The 21291-nt window shown below is 43.0% G+C and overlaps 1 protein-coding gene across 3 annotated transcripts in view; it reads left to right on the top strand.

The window, feature by feature from the left end:
• Positions 1 to 690: 690 nt before the first annotated feature.
• pcmtd1 (protein-L-isoaspartate (D-aspartate) O-methyltransferase domain containing 1) overlaps positions 691 to 21291 on the top strand; it is a 77582-nt gene continuing 56981 nt past the window's right edge. The window contains exon 1 of one of the 3 annotated variants that reach the window (XM_033019714.1): positions 691 to 824. The gene's annotated coding sequence lies outside the window, so the exon portion shown is untranslated. Of the gene's footprint in view, positions 825 to 1057; positions 1378 to 21291 lie in introns of those variants that run through there. The other 2 variants (XM_033019715.1, XM_033019713.1) reach the window with 2 other exon arrangements.

The following is a 21291-nucleotide window of genomic DNA, read 5'->3' as shown; positions in this document are numbered from 1 at the left end:
TTCAGTCCCATCAGTCTATCCAACACCATTTCCTGCCTAATGTGGATTTCCTTCAGTTCCTCCATCACCCCAGATCCTCTGGCCACTACTAATATCAGGAAGATATGGTGGGCAGGTCACTGGATGGAAGAGAAGAGGTGTAGGGACAGTCCCTGGATTTGGAAGTGAGAGATGGGGTATGGGGGCAGGTCCCTGGATGGAAGTGAGAGGGGAGGTGTAGGGAACGTCTCTGGGTTGAAGTGAGAGAAGGTGTCGGGAGAGGTTGCAGGATGAAAGTTTGAGAGGAGGTATAGAGACAGGTCCCTGCATTGAAGTGAGAGACGAGGTGTAGGGACAGGTCTCTCTCTGGATAGAAGTGAGGGCAGAGAGGGGATGTATAGGGACAGGATGCAAGTGAGCAAGGGGGTGTAGGGACTGGTCTTTGGATGGAAGTGAGAGAGGAGCTTGATGAACAGGTCGCAGGATGGAAGTGAGTGTAGGGACAGGGACCTAGATGTAAGTGAGGAGGTGAAGGGTCAGCTCGCTGGATGAGAGTGAGAGGGACAAGCTCACTGGATGGAAGTTTTAGAAAGGTGTTGCAGAGACAGGTGATGCCTGTCCGCACAGTGCAGGGGCAGAGAACAGCCATGCAGCGAGGCGGTGGGGGTGGGGGTGGGGCGGTGCGGTGCGCGCGAGCCCGGGCAGCGCCGGGTAAAGGGGGCGGAGCTCCGGTTGGCGTCACGTGACGCAGTGTTTACATCCTCAGCTGTTCGCGAGCGGCCTGGTCCGGTAAGCGCGAGCGGGGAGAGCGGGGACGGAGGAGGAGACGGCGGCGGCGAGAGTGAGTGAGTGACGATGGATGACCGGGGGGAAGGGAGCTGCAACAGCGAGTAGGATGCGCTGTGTTTTCACTCCCGGGCTCTGGTTTCCCCTGCCTCCCCCTCCTCCTCCCTTGCGACGGTGATCGCCCGCTTCCCGTTTCGTCGTCGTCGTCGCCCCCCGTCCCCCCCCCCCCCCCCCCCCCCTTCCCCCCCTTCCTCCTCTCTCAGTCCCCCCTCCCCCCCCCCCCCTCCTCCATCAGGGCGCTGCGCAGTTGCCTCGCATCGGAGGCGACGGCGGCCGCGGCCAATGGCCTCGGACCGGAAAAGACAGCGCTCTCCCCTCCCCCTCCATTGCCCGAGGGATGGCGCCGGTGTGGGGATGACCGAGGCAGTGGCGGTGGCGGTGGCACTGGCGGCCCACGATCCGCCGTTACCCGCCGCAATGCCGCCTCCTTTTGTCTGGGGTCGCTGCAGGACGCCTCGGATCCAGCCAGCAACAGCGCTTCCTCTTTTGTCCTGTCTCTCCTCGACCAGCTGTTTTTGTGTGGTTTGATCCTGTCTGTGTCTGCCGGGCTGCGTGAGTGTTACTTTCAACACTTCACCCGCGATGGACAAGCTTAACATTCACATAACGAAGTAGAAACCCCTTTGTAACGTTTGCTGCGCCCCCCCCCCCCACCAATCTTTCCGCACCTTTCTGTAAAACGATGACTGTGACAGGCAGGGATCACAGACGTGGCGCCCTTTAAACTTTAAAGGGACTTGTTTGCTCGTTTTACCGTTCACACATTGGAACTAAAGTTTGGCAGACTACGTTCTGTTGCTTGGCACAAGAGTGGGGAGAAAGTGGTTGGAGAAAGACTTGTGATATAATTGTTTCTGCCTTCCCTACAGACATTTTATTTCCAATTTGAATTTCCACTGCTTGTACATATTTAAGACTATTATACTATTGACCGCGAATCCTTTTTATATAGTTTTGTTTTACATCCTTTATTTCTAAAGATTAAATGCAAAAGGGTTTCTTCCGCCCACACTTGTGGACGACGTGTTTACATGTTGAAAATGTGTGACATGGCAGTTCGACTCTTTTGTTTAATATTACAGGCAGTAGAACACCAAAACATTATCATCTGACCTGTTAACTAGAGGTGTCACCTGCTATGGAAAAAAAAACTTTGCTTATTTTGTGTGCTACCTCTGAAGTGCCAATGAGGACTTTTTTGTGCTAGGAATTTCGTTTGTTATCCAGTGACCATGCCGGTAATTGTGTATTGTATTTGATTGCAAAGTTGCTCGTTCATTCAAACAGTTTGTTAATAAATCATTGTTGACATTTCCACGAAGAATGGTTGCTTTGGACTAATCTGCCCAAAGTCCTGAGTTCTGGCCATCTAGTGGCAAGAGAAAGCAAATATGTATTTTTATGTGATTTTTTGTTTGTTTTTGTTTCTGTGGATCTTGCAGATGACTGCAATCTAATCACTGTGCCTTGAAAGTCATATTCAAAGAATAAACTTTCTAAGTTTGCACACCAGTCACTTTCTTTGGTCAAATTGTAGTACACTATTCAATGTTTTACTTTTAATTTGTCCACTTTAACATCTCAAGGAGTCTTGTACAATATTTGTGGATAAAATGTACAATATTTAATGTAATCTATAATAACTCAAGCACCCAAACCTATACCGACGCATGCAGTTATTTGATAAAAATCTGGATAATATCCATCATTGCAGAAATTGGCAAAATTAGCACACAACTTCCTGTGAAGACTGAAATCTTTCCCTATCTGAAGAAGGATTTCGACCTGTAATGGCACCTATTAATTTTCTCCAGAATTGCTGCCTGAGCTGATGAGTTATCGGGGGACGATGAGCAGCCAGAAGTTGTGTACATTGGCATCAAGTATATAGAGAGGTAAGAGAATGAGGCCTTGCAGAGTGACTGCAAGTAGGAATAGGAAGATAGGACAGACTATCATGTTGAGGAGTAGTTTTGTTTTTTAGACCATTGTGAGGGGCAGATATAATCTGTACAAAAGAGAGTGGGTTACATCTGAGCTGGATTGGGACTAATATCCTGGCTGGCAGGGTTGCTAGTGTTACTAGGGAGGAATTAAACTAGAGTGGCAGGGAGACAAAATCTAATCCGTTATTGAGGGAGGTGTGAGGCTGTAAATTGATACAGAAATCAATGACAGTAAGTTCAGTAGACAAGATAGGTAGGAGCATGGCAGGGACTGAGGAAAGACAGTTGGATTCAAGAGAGTCAAGGGTGTTTTAGTGTCGTGTGTCCCAGATAGAACAATGTCTTTTCCACTCCCGGGCATTCAAGTAGCCGAACCAGGCTATGATGCAATGAGTCAATGTGCTCTCTACTGTACACCTGTAGAAGTTCAAGAGAATCTTCTCTCACATACTGAATCTCTGTAATCTTCTCAGGAAGTAAAGGCATTGATGTGCTTTATTTTTAATTGCAACAGTGTGCTGGGTCCAGGAAAGATTTTCGGAAATATGTACGTCCAGGAATTTGAAGTTTTTGACTCTCCACCATCGTCCCATTGATATAAACAGGATTGTGGGTCCTCATCTTTCCTCTTCCAAAGTCCACAATCAGTTCATTGGTTTTACTGATATTGAGAGCCAGGTTGTTGGGCTGGCATAATTTGATCAATCGGTCCATCTCACTTCTATACTCTGACTCAACACCATCTGCAATTCGTCTTGCAACGTCAGTGATCTTGAAGATGGAGTTTGCACTATGTCCGGCCACACAGTCATGAGTAGAGCAGGGGGCTGAGCACGCAGCCTTGAGGTGCTCCCGTACTGATTGTTAATGAGGAAGAAGCATTTCTGCCAATTTGAACAAATTGTAGTCTGTGGATGAGGAAGTCGAGGATCCAATGGCAGAGGGATGCGCAGAGACCCAGTTCCGTGAGCTTGGTAATCAAAAAATGTATTCAATTAAAAAAAAAAATATTTACAATACCATAAAACAAAACAGAACCCACCACCATTATACAAGACAAACAAATATAGTAAATGAACTACTATACAAGTATGTTACATTCCTTGTCAAGGATGAATTCAACCCCCAGCCGTGCCCAGCAGTTCCTGAAATACCTCAGGGTGCCCGTGGACAGCACGTAAACCCTCTCAACAACCACCCGGGCATGGATGTAACCCCTGAAAAGGGGCAGGCAGCTGGCTCGGGCAGAGTCCATGGTAACTAGTTTGGAGGGGGTGATGGTATTGAATGCCGAGCTATAGTCTATAAACAACAGCCTGGCGTAAGTATTTTTATTGTCCAAGTAGTCCAGTGCGGAGTGGAGAGTCAGTGAGATTGCATCCTCTGTTGACCTGTTGTGACGGCAGGCGGACTGTAATGGGTCGAGGTTCTTGTTGAGGTAGGAGTTGATATGCACCATAACCAACCTCTCAAAGCACTTCATCACCACGGACGTTAGTGCCACTGGTCGATTGTCGTTGAGGCACGTCACCTTACACTTCTTAGGCACCGGTATTATTGATGCCCTCTTAAAGCAGGTGGGAACCTCAGACCTCAATAATGAGAGGTTGAAAATGCCTGCCAAAAAAAAAACTCCAGACAGTTGGTCTGCACAGGTTTTGTGAACTTGACCGGGTATACCATCAGGTCCAGGCGCTTTCCGAGGGTTCACCTCCCTGAAAGATCTTCTGACATCGGCCTCTGTGACTGTGATTTTAATACCATGTATGAAGGCTCGGGAAGGCCGTGTGCTCCCTGAAAAAGTGTGCGTAGAACGCATTGAGCTCGTCAGGGAGTGATGCTTCACTGTCGCTTGAGCTGCCTCCTGATTTCGCCTTGTAGGAGGTGATGGCAATCAAGCCCTGCCACAGTTGCCGAACATCCGCCACAGCTTTGAGCGGAAGTCCCCTTTGGCCTTTTTGATGGCCAATTGCATTTATTTCAAATATAACAGCCTGAGAAGTATGGCTGATGTACTTGCGGTGTGTTTAACGACGTTATAGCTATTGCAGAAACTTGGCTAAGGGAGGGGCAGGGCTGGTAAGTTAATGTAGCCGGTTACAGGTGAAATTGACTTGGGGAAGAGCTTGCTTTATTGATAAAGGAGAACATCACGGGCTCAGTCAAACATGACATTATCAGTCTAACAAGCTTCATCCAGTAAGGCTATGTGGGTGGAGCTGAAAAATAAAGAGGAATGATCACCTTGTTTGGATTGTACTAAATGCCCCCAAATTCTCCAATAGTAATTAGAAGAACAAATATGCTGGGTGTTTGTTGACAGGTACAGGATTAATAGGGTTGTCATAGAGGATTTTAACTTTCTATTGGCTTTTGATAAGTTTCCACATAGCAGGTTAGCCTGAAAGTTTGGATCACATAGGATCCAGGCAGAACTAGCTAACTGGGTACAGAATTGGCTTCAGAATAGGAAACAGAGTGTGGTGGAAGGTTGCTTTTTAGATTGGTGTTCTGTGACTAATAATGTGCCTCGGGGATTGGTGATGAGGTTTGTCATCTGTATCAATGATTTGTAAATGCACATGGCATGATTAATAAGTTTGCAGTTGACACTAAAATAGGTGGTATTGTAGACAGTGAAGATGATTAATCAGAATTACAGCAGGATCTTGATCAGCTGGGCAAGCGTGCCGTGGAATGACGAACGGAGTTTAATTTGAGTAAGTGTGAGGTGTGACATTTTGGGAACTCTTACCAGGGCAGGATCTTCAAAGTGAACGGTGAGGCCCCAGGGGAGTGTTGAAGTTCAGAAGGATCTAGGTGTATAAGAATATATTTCCCTGACAGTGGCATCACTGGTAGATAGGTTGATGAAAAAAAGCCTTTGGTTTGCTGGTTTAAATGTCGAGACATTATTTTACAGTTGTAAGAGACTTGGTGAAGTTGCACTTGAAGCATTGTATTCTGTTCTGGTCATTTCTGTTATAGGAAACATGTGATTAAGCTGGAGAGGGTGCTGAGAAAATGTATGAGGATGTTACCTGGACTTGAGGGTTACAAAGTCTTTTTTCCAAGACAAAGGGAAATCAAGAACTAGAATTAATGCAAAACAGAAAAGATTTAATAGAAATGTGAGAGGCAATGTTTTCACATGGACGCTGGTGGATGTATGGAATGAGGTACCAGAGGAAGCTATTGAGGCAGATGCAATAACACCAAAAAAAAAAACACTTGGACAGATGATACATGGTTAGGAAAGTTTAGAGGGATATGGGCCAAACATGACAAATGGGAATAACTTAGATGGGGCATCTTGGACAAGTTGAGCTGATGGGCCTGTTTCCATGCTGTATGCATCTGACCCAATGAAGCAACATTTAATAAGTTATAATTTTGTATAATTTAATTCATTAAAAGTTTCAACATTGAATAGAGTGAGAATCATTTAAATCATAGCTGGTTTGTACTTCAGTATTATGTACCTGCCCTTATAATATCCTTGATGTTTTAAATTCAACAAAAAAACTGTTGATTCCAGTCTTGAAAATTTGCATTGGCACAGTTTACAAAAGCTTCTGGTTGATGTCATCCAGAAACATACATGGTTCTACATGTATGCCAACTCCACCCACTCCAGCTTCAACATGCCTTTCACTTCTTATTGCCTTCTAGCATTTTTTTTAGTATTAAATATACATAACTATAAAGAAAAGCCATTGTCATTATTATATCCAGCATATTCTACCTGAACTATCCATGAATACCATCTGGCAGTGTGCCTGTATTCTGCTTTGTTAATGCATTGCATTTTAGTTGTCAAACATTGACTCTAGAAATATGTTCAATTGAAACTTTTCATGCTTACTTTTAAATCCCTTTTGGGCAATCTACATTTCTGTCTCGGAAACCCTGTGAACCTTTTTGCACGTGTTCCCTTGACCCTTAACATTAACCTTTGAAAGTTGATAACCATGCTCTTCAATATCTTTTGAGTCTTATTTGCTTGAATTGTCTCCCAAACTCCTCCAGATCTTCTTCTCATTGAAAATACTTCTTAAAACTTACCACTTTGACCATATATTTTTCACTTCTGCTGACATCATTATGTAGCATGGTGTAAAATTTTGGTACTGCAAACCATATACTGTTTTTAAAATGTTGTATAATTACAAGTTGTTTCTTATTAGGACTGCTTTTAACATAGTTACTGTTAAATTTCAATATACCAGTACCTCTTTGTGCAGATAAAAATTATTTTGCTTCATAATAGGCTGATTTTTTTAATTGTTATCTTCTTTGCATTGATCTGCCATGATGAATAGTTTTTCAGATCTGCCATATCCAGATCTCCAATTCCTTGAAAGGAAAAACCACTTTCTAAATGAATAGAAAGTAAGTTTATGAACAAAAATATGAATTGATTGCAGAAGTAAGCCACACAACCCATCAAACCTCCTCTGCTATTTAATAAAATAATGAACATTCTGAAACCCTTCCAAATCTGGAATCTGTCAATCTCTGCCGTAAAAATATCAATTGACTTGGCCTCCACATCATCTTTGGCAATGAATTCCACAGATTCACCACCCTCCGATAAAATAAATTCCTCCTCTTTTTAAAGGCACGTCCTTTTATTCTGTGGCTATTGCCTCTGGTCCTAGACTCTTCCACTAGTGGAAACAACCTCCACATTCACTCTATCCGGGCCTTTTAATGTGCAATAAGCATCAGTGAGGTTTCAATGAGTTTAGCACTTGTTATTTTTAAATAGCAGCCCCTAATTCTTGATTCTCCCAGAAGAGGAAACGACCTCTCAAAATCCATGTTGTGAAGAAAATTCAGGATAATGTATCTTTCAATCAAGTTCCCACCAGCTCTTCTAAACAGCAGACACAAGCCTAGCCTTTTCAAACTTGTTTCATAAGACAACCTGCCGACTGTAGATATTAATCTAGTTTACCTAACTTTTTCTTGTAATTTATCCCTTCTATTATTTATTTCTGAATTGTATTATTTTAGTGTATTGGTACTTTATCTCCAATAAGAATGAGGTTCAGTATTCCACTTTTTGTCTGAGCAAGGATATACAAGTACAGTATTATTTTGTTATTTTTATATTCTGATTCTTGACTTCGTAACCTCGTGTGTCAGACGACGCATAGCTCGCTGTTGGTTTTTGTCGTCGTCCAACTTGTTGACAGAATTGGTCGCCCGAAGCATCACAGAGTGCATCGTGTCATTGTTTCCGGGGATCGCGACGAGGAGGCTTCTATCATGATCCCTGATTCGTGGCTGAATAGCCAATATTCCATTTGAGAGTTATGTCGGATGTAGCAAATTTTACAGCCCTGTTTGTGCATAGGGATTTGGGTGATGATGCAGGGGAACTGAAAGAAGAGAAATGTTGGGAATTATAAACCTGGCACTTGCAGATCAGTGAGCTTAAAGCTTGTGAAGGGGAAACTTAGGACAATGACTCAATCCAGATTTTAGTTGTCATTTTGAGGCAACATATGTGGAAAAAGTTGATAGGCGATGTTTTGTTAAGATGCTTTTTCAGCAACGTGTATTCCTCAACTAATTTTGCATTCGGCACAGAATAATGCTAAGCAGCCATTTTACAAAATCAAGGAAAGCATAAATGGATGTTTTCTGAAACCAGGCATAAAAGTAACTTCCTTTTAATGATATGAACTTGGGTTTATGGAGCATAGTTTCCACTAAGATCAGAAACCTTGGATTCAGTACTGATCTCCATTGTTGTCTGTGTGGTGTTGCATGTTGATGCGGGGTTTCTTCAGTTACTCCATTTCTGTCCTACATTCCAAAGGTGTGCAGATTGGTAGGTTTGTTGGACATTGCTTTAAACATAAAATTGCTTCAATTTACCGTGGCTGGTATAATTGATGGGAATTTAAAAGAAATGCCTATTGGGAAATTGGATTGGTCAGTGAGCCAGCATACTCTGGGCTAAATGGCTTCTTCCTATGTCATGACGAAACCAAGCATTGTAGAAAATAGTAAACCCTGAGTAGGATATTAGATTTCAAGAGGATGTCAACCAGTGAAGTGGGCTGACAAGTGACAAATTAAGCCATATCCAAGTATACTATAATAATTTTGAGAGGAAGAAGTACATTTAATAATATTGTCATATCAGAATGACACAGTGCAGAATTAGATGAATTTGATTGGGTCTAAATGCAGAAATGTTTGAAGGCAGTACACATTTTTTTTTAAATGGACACCTTCCCTTTATTAATAGAGATACAGTGGGAACAGTGAATGGCATTAAATCTATATACAGGTGCACAACCTTTTATCCGAAAGCTTTGGGACCAGACACTTGTCGGATTTCGGAATTTTTCGGATTTCCGAATGGAAGATTTTTAGCGTAGATTAGGTAGGTAGCGCGGGCGGCTTGAAAAGTCTGGAGCGGCTGCCTCCTCCCCGGAGACTGGGGAAATCATTGTAAATCATTGCATAAATGTTAGTCAGTTAGTTTGGAGGGATTTTATGTGGTTGGTGGGTGGGGGGTGAAGGGGGAAACTTTAATTCTTAGTCCCCTACCTGGTCGGAGAGGCGAGGAGCGGGCAATGCCTTACCGGGTCACCGTGCAGTAAGCTCCGGAGCGCTGTGGCCGCCGACTCCCAACATCGCGGAGCTGGGGGCTCCGTCCGGCCGCGGGCGGCGCCGGTTGGAGCTCCGACCCCGGCAACTCTACCCCTGGCTGCGCGGCGCTTCAAATCCAGCGCCGCCCGCAGCCCCAGCTCCGCGATGTTGGGAGTTGGCGGCATCGCAGCGCTGGGATACCAGCGGGGAGCGGGCAATGCCTTACCGGGTCGCCGTGCGGTAAGCTCCAGAGCGCTGAGGCCGCCGACACACAACATGTCGGCGGCCACAGCTGGGACTGCGGGCGTCCGGCCGCGGGCTGCGCTGGATTTGAAGCGCCGGGGAGTTTCTATCCCTATCCCCCTCCTCTCCGTATGATTCTCAATGAAAATCGTGTTTTTCTTTAAAATAACCTGAACACAATGTTAGCTGTTGATGAAAATTAATTTGATTAAAACTGAGTTTTTTTTTAAATCACTATTTTTAAAAATGTAAATGAGAATCGGGATCCCATTGTGATGTTGCGCAAGCAAACGATGAGAATTTGAGTAATACAACTCTGATCTTGGATGTGTGTGTGTGTGTGTATTTATTTGTTTGTGTGCGATCACATCTGCTCGAAGAAACGACATGCTAACAATAAAATGTTTACATATTCTGGTAGAGATTTATCCCGTGAAATCAAAAATCGCCTTATCTGAAAATTTCATGCATTATTTCTCGAGTTATTTATGAAAATGTTCACAAATCTCAAATAACTTAGAAAATAAACCAGATGTTCTCGCTGATGATGTCACAATTGATCTGACTGCCTGCCTGCCTCTGCTCGCACTGTGAGTGGCGTCACCCCTGTTATGTCTTCTGTACTTCTTGGCTTCTTAACATTTACTTATTTAAATTTGTCACTTAGCATTTTTAAATTGCTGCTCGGGTTGTGCTCCACGCTCCGCAGGGCTCCTTGAAGTTCTAGAACATGGCGGTGGCGGCCGTTATGGCCGCGCGGGCACGAGTGAGGTTGCGGGGCAGCGTGATGGGAAGGTGGCCCTGGCGGCCATTACTCCCTCTGGGAGAGGCCGTCAATGGAAACCTGCGATTACTCCGTCGATCGCAGGGACTCGGGGAATCATGACGCCTTTTCCTTGCTGGTGATCCCGATCCCACCTGGAGATCTCTGGCCATCACAAGGGACGACGTCCTCTCCGTCTCCCCCGCCCGATCATCTGTCACGCGGGTGGGTGGTCTTCCCCTCGCGGAAGCCACGATCGGCCGGCCCTCCGCTGCTTTTGACCGTCTGCCCACTCGCAGCAGCAGGGCCGTCCTCTGCCTCTGTGTCCCTCTCTGCCTGTGCCTCTCTGTGTCCCTCTCTGCCTGTGCCTCCGCGTCCCTCTCTGGCTGGGCCTCCACGTCCCTCTCGGCCTGTGCCTCCGCGTCCCTCTCTGCCTGTGCCTCCGTGTCCCTCTCCGTCTGTGCCTCCGTGTCCCTCTCCGTCTGTGCCTCCGTGTCCCTCTCCGTCTGTGCCTCCATGTCCCTCTCCGTCTGTGCCTCCGTGTCCCTCTCCGTCTGTGCCTCCGTGTCCCACTCTGTCTGTGCCTCCGTGTCCCTCTCCGTCTGTGCCTCCGTGTCCCTCTCCGTCTGTGCCTCCGTGTCCCTCTCCGTCTGTGCCTCCGTGTCCCACTCTGTCTGTGCCTCCGTGTCCCTCTCTGTCTGTGCCTCCGTGTCCCTCTCTGTCTGTGCCTCCGTGTCCCTCTCTGTCTGTGCCTCCGTGTCCCTCTCTGTCTGTGCCTCCGTCCCTCTCTGTCTGTGCCTCCGTGTCCCTTTCAGTCTGTGCCTCCGTGTCCCTCTCCGTCTGTGTCTCCGTGTCCCTCTCCGTCTGTGCCTCCGTGTCCCTCTCCGTCTGTGTCTCCGTGTCCCTCTCCGTCTGTGCCTCCGTGTCCCTCTCCGTCTGTGCCTCCGTGCCCCTCTCCGTCAGTGCCTCCGTGTTCCTCTCTGTCAGTGCCTCCGTGTCCCTCTCTGTCAGTGCCTCCGTGTCCCTCTCTGTCTGTGCCTCCGTGTCCCTCTCTGTCTGTGCCTCCGTGTCCCTCTCTGTCTGTGCCTCCGTGTCCCTCTCTGTCCGTGCCTCCGTGTCCCTCTCTGTCAGTGCCTCCGTGTTCCTCTCTGTCAGTGCCTCCGTGTCCCTCTCTGTCAGTGCCTCCGTGTCCCTCTCTGTCTGTGCCTCCGTGTCCCTCTCTGTCTGTGCCTCCGTGTCCCTCTCTGTCTGTGCCTCCGTGTCCCTCTCCGTCTGTGCCTCCGTGTCCCTCTCTGTCAGTGCCTCCGTGTCCCTCTCTGTCTGTGCCTCCATGTCCTTCGCTCTCTATCCCCCTCCCTCTCTAGCCGCCCCTGCGAGTTGGGGGCTATGCTTGAGTGGTTAGGGTGGGGCATGGGGTAAAAGGTGTGAATGAATAACATTAATATAATATCAATGAGAGTGGTTAGTGTGTGTGTGAGAGGTTGTTTAGTGTGTGTGTGTGACGTCGCAGCCTGCCCCCTCCCCTCGCAAACGCGCGTTGATGGAACGGGACCCAACAGGTCCCACTTGGTTTGGAGAATAAAGATAAATTTTGCTCTCAAACTGAAAAGCTTTCAGAAAGAAATGCAGTAAGGTCTGACAGTTGTTCTTAAAGCAGAGCACTGACGTAGCGTTAAAAATTGGAGTTGTGATCTTTCTTGTTTATTTACTCTGATGACAGAAATGTCAGCAGTGGACATAGATTAAAGGTTATTGGCATTAGAATTAGGGACAACATCAGGGAGCGTTTTAAAATGCAGTTGGTTGTTGCAGACATACATCATCTGATAGGGTGTTAGAACCATCCAATTGATTGAAACTTTTAAAAGGGGAATTGAATAAATAATTGAAAGAAAAATGGTTGCGAACAGTAAAGAGTGATGTGTAAAACTAATCTGACATTTTGGCCAAAGGGCTGACATGGGCAAGATGCACCAAATGACTTTTGTTTTTGGGCAGTACTCAATTATTCTGTCCATTAAATTTTAGCAATATGTATGCATGGCCACCCAATTGCTTCTGTTCTTTTGTTATGCGTCTTGTGCTATTAACAAAATATTTTTGTTTGTCACTCTCATACCCAGAGTGGATTTCACAACTTATTACATTGAATCTAATATTAATATCTTGCTCCCTTGGAAAGAAATACAAAGAATTGATTCCACAAGTCTGTCACTACTTTTTGTAATTCATTCTGATTCTGTTTACATCTACTCATTTATATAATCCTCAATCTTCTTTCCTAATCTGTCTCTTAATGTATTTCTTGAAACTTGCTACTTCAATTTTTGTAGTGCTTCACTTATTCTACAGATCATTTTGATATTAATGTGGTTTTTTTAATCTTTCTAGCTAAAAATGTTCCTTAATTTGTCTGATTCCTAAATTTCATGGACAATGCCAGGATGCTTGGGTAGATGAGGAAAGAGTGTAATGGGAGGTAATGAGGGAACAATACTGGATGAGTGTGATTGTGGGCGGAGATAGTGGGAGGGAAAAGTGATGGAACAGGGGTTGCATCTTGCCCTGCCTCATTCTCCCTGATGTTTACTCTCTATCTAAAGCAGTCATGAAAAATATATTCCTGGGATACGGTGGTGTGTTGCATTTCTTGAAGAAAGCTTTGAGCATATTGTTGTATCTTTTTATTTGTTTATTGAATAATCTCCCTCATGACTGAGGTTGGAATAATGTAACTGTTTCAGGGTAACTAAAGCCTCAATTTTGATGATATTGGCTTACAGTATTTCTATTTTCCAGGACTGGAAGAGAAAAATATACAGACAAGGTCATTAAAGGTATTTAAGGTGGAGGTTGATATATTTTTCAAAGATAGAGAGTCTGGCATGAAAGAAGAGATGAGGCCTGGGGTGGAAGTGCTTTTATGTTCTTGTGAAAGGTTTTCAACCTGAAATGTTAACTGTTTCACCTTCACTGTTGCTGCCTGATCTGCTGAATGTTTCCAGCATATTTTTGGTTTAATTCATTTTTGTTTTCATCATCTGCTCTTATCTTGGATTTCTAGCATCTGCGTTTAAAAAAAAAATTCTCATTTACTGCAGAGGTCTTCCCCAGGTTCTAGCACGGTTCCATCCCTGAGCACTGTCCCTTACCTGAATACTGTAAGTTGCAAGTCAGAAATGCAGCTGCAAAGCGAGTTCATAGATGGCAGAAGATGGCTGCAGTCTTGCTCGTATGTACGGGCTGTACATAAGTAGGACATTCATAACCTGGAGCAGACCTTCGGACAGAAATTACATTTATTTTAAGGTGCATACACGTTGAATATTCATACGTTTGGTGCTTGGACACAATAAAAAATTACCGTACTTTTCTCTGTGCACTACTTGTTTAATTCACTGAAGATTGAATGGTGAAACTGGGTACCAAATGGAAACATTTGTTTCTCTAATATTATAGCTCACCTTTATTCTCCCTGTGAGAATTATACTATAATTCGTACTCGAATTTGTCATTGTTGTTAATGACAACGTGAGCTTTCAGTGCTCAAAATTTTAGATTAATCTCACATTTTCATTTTTTATACTATTTTTAAGCTGCAGTTGAAATGACTAATTAGGTTGGGTTTTTTTCTATGAAACTTTATAGCTATTCCAATTATTTGACAAAAATCTATCTTGCTTCTGGTAATGAGAAAGCTTTGAGGTTATTCAGTGTTTTATTTACTTCAACATTGTTGCTTTCCCCTCTTTGCTTTCATCAGAAATAGCCCCAGAAATAGTGGATGCATTAGTGATAATTTTTCAAAACTCTTTAGATTCTGGAGTAGTTCCTGAGGATTGGAGGGTAGCTAATGTAACCCCACTTTTTAAAAAGGGAGGGAGAGAGAAAACGGGGAATTACAGACCAGTTAGTCTAACATCGGTAGTGGGGAAACTGCTAGAGTCAGTTATTAAAGATGGGATAGGAGCACATTTGGAAAGTGGTGAAATCATTGGTCAAAGTCAGCATGGATTTATGAACAGTAAATCATGTCTGACGAATCTTATAAAAAATTTTGAGGATGTAACTAGTAGAGTGGACAAGGGAGAACCAGTGGATGTGTTATATCTGGACTTTCAGAAGGCTTTAGACAAGGTCCCACATAAGAGATTAGTATACAAACTTAAAGCACACGGTATTGGGGGTTCAGTATTGATGTGGATAGAGAACCGGCGTGCAGACAGGAAGCAAAGAGTAGGAGTAAATGGGTCCTTTTCACAATGGCGGGCAGTGACTAGTGGGGTACCGCAAGGCTCAGTGCTGGGACCCCAGCTATTTACAATATATATTAATGATCTGGATGAGGGAATTGAAGGCAATATCTCCAGGTTTGCGGATGACACTAAGCTGGGGCGCAGTGTTAGCTGTGAGGAGGATGCTAGGAGACTGCAAGGTGACTTGGATAGGCTGGGTGAGTGGGCAAATGTTTGGCAGATGCAGTATAATGTGGATAAATGTGAGGTTATCCATTTTGGTGGCAAAAACAGGAAAGCAGACTTTTATCTAAATGGTGGCCGATTAGGAAAAGGGGAGAAGGGGAGATGCAGTGAGACCTGGGTGTCATGGTACACCAGTCATTGAAAGTAGGCATGCAGGTGCAGCAGGCAGTGAAGAAAGCGAATGGTATGTTAGCTTTCATAGCAAAAGGATTTGAGTATAGGAGCAGGGAGGTTCTACTGCAGTTGTACAGGGTCTTGGTGAGACCATATCTGGAGTATTGCGTACAGTTTTGGTCTCCAAATCTGAGGAAGGACATTATTGCCATTATTGCCATAGAGGGAGTGCAGAGAAGGTTCACCAGACTGATTTCTGGGATGTCAGGACTGTCTTATGAAGAAAGACTGGATAGACTTGGTTTATACTCTCTAGAATTTAGGAGATTGAGAGGGGATCTTATAGAAACTTACACAATTCTTAAGGGGTTGGACAGGCTAGATGCAGGAAAATTGTTCCCGATGTTGGGGAAGTCCAGGACAAGGGGTCACAGCTTAAGGATAAGGGGGAAATCCTTTAAAACCGAGATGAGAAAAACTTTTTTCACACAGAGAGTGGTGAATCTCTGGAACTCTCTGCCACATAGGGTAGTTGAGGCCAGTTCATTGGCTATATTTAAGAGGGAGTTAGATGTGGCCCTTGTGGCTAAGGGGATCAGAGGGTATGGAGAGAAGGCAGGTACGGGATACTGAGTTGGATGATCAGCCATGATCATATTGAATGGCGGTGCAGGCTCGAAGGGCCGAATGGCCTACTCCTGCACCTAATATCTATGTTTCTATGTTTAGGACCAAGATGAGAAAATCATTTTTTACACAGAGAGTGGTGAATCTGTGGAATTCTCTGCCACAGAAGGTAGTTGAGGCCAGTTGATTGGCTATATTTAAGAGGGAGTTAGATGTGGCCCTTGTGGCTAAAGGGATCAGGGGGTATGGAGAAAATGCAGGGATGGGATACTGAGTTGGATGATCAGCCATGATCATATTGAATGGCGGTGCAGGCTGGAATGGCCTACTCCTGCACCTATTTTCTATGTTTCTATCAAGAGGCTTGTTGATTTAGTTTTCTGAATTAATGAAGGTTATCTATGTGCAAGGCAGATCTGACATATGACAAATGCTAATAGATGTGCTTTTATTTGAGAATTCCAAAGATTTAGACACTTTCTATGTGGTTCAGATTCAATCAGTTTCCACTTAATCCAAATTTACTTTTGTGGGGATGGACTGACCATAAGAAATGCAATTCTTCTTGGCCTGAATCACGTTGAGATTCTGAAGAGTGATAGTTTCTGTTAACCTCAACATTCTCAAGACGTGTATATTTAAAGATACTCTAGAGCAGGGGTGGGGAACCTTTTCATGTTGCAATGCCGCATTAAATTAGTTGTAATCTAATAAGGCCGCATCCAAGAAACTTCAATTAGATACGCTTCAAAATGTACATTATTTTGTAAAAATCTAACTCCTATGTACTAACTCAAGAAAATGAAAAAAAAAAGTTAATTCTAAGGTTAACTAACCTTTTAATGACTTTGTGACTGCTTTTTGTGGGAAAGCATTTGAATATTTGGTTGCAACATGGAGGTACGCAGTTTGAGCTGATCTTCTAGACGGGTATCCATCATTTGTGACCTTAAGGGTGTCTTGATTTGGGTTAGTTAGGAGAATGTAGATTTGCAGCAATAAGTGGTTGAAAAGCAAGAAATAATTTTTCGTGCATGTTGCCGAAGACGTGGATATTCTATTGCATTTTCCATGTTTCAATCGGATCTTTCTTAGCATCAAATAATCTTTAAAATGTCATCTTCTGAGAGCTCAATCAATTCCATCTGTAGTTCTTTAGGAGCCTTGGAGACATCAACTAGGTGAGGTTGAAATGCTAATTTGAGTGTGATGTCATGATTCTCAAAGTCAGTGAACCTTTCATTGTATTCTTTAATTAATAAGTTATAACAGCTGCATATTCTTCAAATGTTTCGCATGAATCCTCCTGCTCATCAATGACCTTTGCGAACTGGGGAAAATGTTCATCCGAAATTTCATTTTGAAGAAGAAGAGTTTTGAAAAAATATAGTTTTTTTCTAAATGTTTGGATTTTTTGCCACACATATATAGACTTAGTTTTACCTTGCACAGAAACATTCAAGTAATTTTGCTTTGACATGCTATTACACAGAAATGCAGTATTTCCATAGAAATCTGTTTTCAATAATTCACATTGCTGGTTCGGTTCTTCATGAAATTTATCTATCTGTTCTCGCAAATAAAAATTTTGCTAATACCTTTTCCATGCGATAGCCAACGCACTTTACAAAGATACGGCAAATCCACACTGAATACCTCATCGTCCAACTTTAGCATATTACGAAACTGACGATGCCGTTTTGCATTTGCACAAATATAGTTAACAATACTTATAAAGTTGCAAAATGTCACTGATGAGCATTGAATTTCTTTAATGTTGATATTGCAGTATCATAAAGCAAGCAAATCATCTTATCTTTAGCAGAAACAAGATAATATTGCAGTTCCCAATCCTCATTAAAAACTCCTTTTTTTCTTCCCTCAGCGTTCTCTTAGTTTTGTTTGACATGATGGGCTGTTAAGCAGACAGACAAACAAATACGCTGTTCAACTATTCTCAAATTCAACTTCAAACGGAAAGCCACGTGCACCGCTATCAAAAGTTGTGGTGAATCTGTGGAGTTTTCTGCCACAGAAGGTAGTTGAGGCCAGTTCATTGGCTATATTTAAGAGGGAGTTAGATGTGGCCCTTGTGGCTAAAGGGATCACGTGGTATGAAGAGAAGGCAGGTACAGGATACTGAGTTGAATGATCAGCCATGATCATATTGAATGGCGGTGCAAGCTCGAAGGGCCGAAAGGCCTACTCCTGCACCTATTTTCTATATTTCTATGTTTCTCAGGCGGTGGTGGCGCCAGTCAGGCAGGGAGGTTAACATACATTCTAGAGTCGCATTAGAACTAAATCATGACCATAACATAGCAATGTTACAAAATTTTGAGATTTAAAAAATCAAGTCTGTAATTTATCCCATCAGATAAAGCATAAAAAGAAGTTTAATTTGACACCTAATTCACTTTCATATCTCAAGTATTTAAAAAGTTATGGCCATTTTCATACTCGGAAATTAGCATCTTGTTCCCTATTGATTTTCTATGGACATAACAAAAAAGCTGTGATCGTGTGCAGTCAAAAGCCCACAACCTTCTTAAAAATTAAGAGAACTGAATGAAATTTTCAGTTATCGTAGATTGAACCATTCTGAAACAAATATAAAATAATCTTACTTGGATGACCTGAAATTAAAGCATATAATTAGTTAGTTACCCAAGTGTAGCTAATTTCAAACTTCAATTACTAGATCTAAACATCTATCCATTTCTTAATAAATGATTAACATTTTTAAATAGCCTAAGTGTCCAAATAATATTCATAAATAATTCACAATAAAACATGATTTTAAAATCTCATTTACATTAATTTATAGGCCAAATGGAAGGAATTTAGTGTTCAATTGCTGTAAATTAAAGTCCATTTTAAATCAGCTTTCTAGTTGGATCCTGTGAACGCGCTGGTTTAGAACGTTCACATTGCGGTAGATTTGTGCCCCCAAATGCCCAGAAAAATACTGCGGGATATAATGGGCCCAAAATGAGCTACTCGCAATATTAAACTTTGTATAAAGGGATCTTAAGAAGCCCTTTTTAATGTAAAAATAAGCAGCCTACCTTCAGGTGTTTGCTCTATGAGACCCTGACAGCTGCCGGTGGTCGCGGGTTTAGAGATTGATTTTTAAACTATTATAACTATTATACGAGGCCTTTAAAACTAATAATAGCTTTTGCGACGGGGTCTTCCAGCGATTTTTCGTTAATAATTATCTAGGCTGAACATCTTCGATTGGAACAGCCTAGAGAAAATCGCGTTTTAAACCCGCCCCCCTCAAACGGCGCCAAAATCGCGCACACCCGCAGCGACAGATTTTCAGCGACGCTTCAGGTAGGCTTTGCAACATACCTACATAACAGATGTTAAAATAGCCCTCATTATTTACTAATGTTTTAATTGTGGCCGTCAGTCGGGGAGGATTATTTCGTTGAATCTTTTTCCGGTGGCGCCATGCTCTGCTAGCAGTCGCAAATTTTCTAGCTCCGCTGAAAAAATCGTGTTTTTACGCGTTAAAATCGGGTCTGGTGGTCGGGACCGTTTTTAAAATCTTACCGGAGCCTCGGGTTGCTGTGCTGATGACGTCATCAGTAAGCGCCGTGAATTTAACGGAGGGAAAGGCATTTTAAATGAAAAACACGTCTCCAGGTCAGAGCCCACAGAGGAGAGTTACAAAACACCTGCTTAAGACTCAGAAACATCAAGAAACTGCAGAACTGACCTCTGGAGTGGTCTCTGGAATGGCTACACGATCTAAGACTGAGACGGCCACAAAAGAGAAAACCGAAATGGAGGAGATAAAGAACTCCGTAAGAGATTTAAAAAATGACATTGCAGCCGGAAACTTAAACTTGATGGAAAACATACAATCCATTAATGCCGGTAATGAAAAAATTCTTGCGGGCATTGGTGCTCTGCAAAAAAGAGTTGAGGATGTGCCGAAGAACTAACGGGGAGAATTAATAAGGTGGAGGAAGAGTCCACAAAGAAGTTTGAGGCTGTGCATGAAACTGTTTCCGCAAATGTAACTGCAGTGAAAGATATGGAAGTTGTTGTGGAAGAGATAGCCGGAGATATGCAGGCGATGAAGTTAGAATTAGACAGCCTCAAGAGCCAACTTACAAAAGTCTCTGATAAATGTGTTGACCTAGAAGCTCGCTCAAGACGTCAAAATATACGAATACGTGGAGTAAAAGAGGGAGCTGAGGGGGACAATGCCTGTGAGTTCACTGCCAATCTAATCAAACACGTACTCAAACTACCTGAGGCACCTGTAATTGAAGTAGCACATCGACTACCCAGATTTAAACCAAGATCTCGAGACCAAGCCTATCCACAACAGATCATAGTCAAACTTCGGGATATCTCAACAGTGGAAGAGCTGATGAAAAAAATTAAACACGGAGAGAAGATGATGTACAGAAATGATTCTATTAAACTCCTACGGGACTACCCTTACGAGATTGTGCAAAAGAGAAGAAAGTTCTCACAGACAAGAGAAGCTCTTTACGGTGTCAAGGATGTCATTTGCGGAGTGTTTTATCCGGCCAGGATGCGTATCACTTTCAAGGGAGTTTCAAAAACATTCACTAATTCGATAGAATCTCTTAAATATGCTCAAGAAATCGTGGCCAGGGCAGGAACAAAAGAAGATTAATCACGCCACCAAGACGTTATGAACAAACTAATTTGCTTATTCCCCCAACGAGAATATTAGAAGAAAAGTGAAATAACACCAATCTTTAAAAATTATTAAACGCAACAGATTTTCCACGAGACGTGTCTAGACATTATTATCTCCCCTCGAAAGTTGTGGAATCTAACTCAAGGACACTATGTGTTCAAACGAGGAAAGACTGATAAACATGGGAGTGATGATCTGCTGAGCTGAAAGTGGAAAACATTACAAGGCTTACATAGTTTTACAAAATATAGTGAATTAATAATAATTAATAACTAACACTACTAATATAGAAACAGTAATGGAAACTGATAAAAATGCGTTGCCTGCTATATAACGCAGACAACACTGTAATCACATGTGTTCCGCAGCCCGAGTGGGGAGGGGAGGAGACTCAGGCACCTGGCATAATTCCAGGAGCCTGACTCTGGTTAACCCTTTTAGCGAACAGCTCACTATTAACAAAGCTAAAACCAATTATAAATAGTTAATAGATAAAGAGGGAGGAATATATGTAATTGAATATATGATTAGATTTGATAAGTCGGAATGAAACATATATATATACTGCAACTGGGTGAAATAGAACTGATTTGGAAATGGTACCAACCCCCTAGGTTTAGGGTAATAAAGGCAGCGGGGCTAACCTCATAACATCTACGCCGGAAGCTGTATCGATGTCGAATCCCACAGACGAGTGGGACACTCACTACGGTGTCGAAAACTCAGACACTGTAAAATTACTTGATCTATTTTATTTTTTTATCACAATATGTCACATCTATGTGGTTTTTTTTCAAGGACAATCGCAGAGGGGAACTACCAAAGAAGTCTATAATATAAACGCCCCCCAAATAACCAGAGTCCTGAGGTATGGATGCACCGCAATAAATAAGGTCATTAAAATTGGTAAAAATGCATGACGACAATCAAAAGAAAATGGGAGGAATCACATTATGTAGTTGGAATATAAGGGGTATTAATGAACCTATT

This window comes from Amblyraja radiata, chromosome 4 (assembly GCF_010909765.2).
Source record: "Amblyraja radiata isolate CabotCenter1 chromosome 4, sAmbRad1.1.pri, whole genome shotgun sequence".
Taxonomy (NCBI): Eukaryota; Metazoa; Chordata; class Chondrichthyes; order Rajiformes; family Rajidae; genus Amblyraja; species Amblyraja radiata.
Note: the sequence above shows the minus strand (reverse complement) of the source record. Positions and strands in the feature narration are given on the sequence as shown.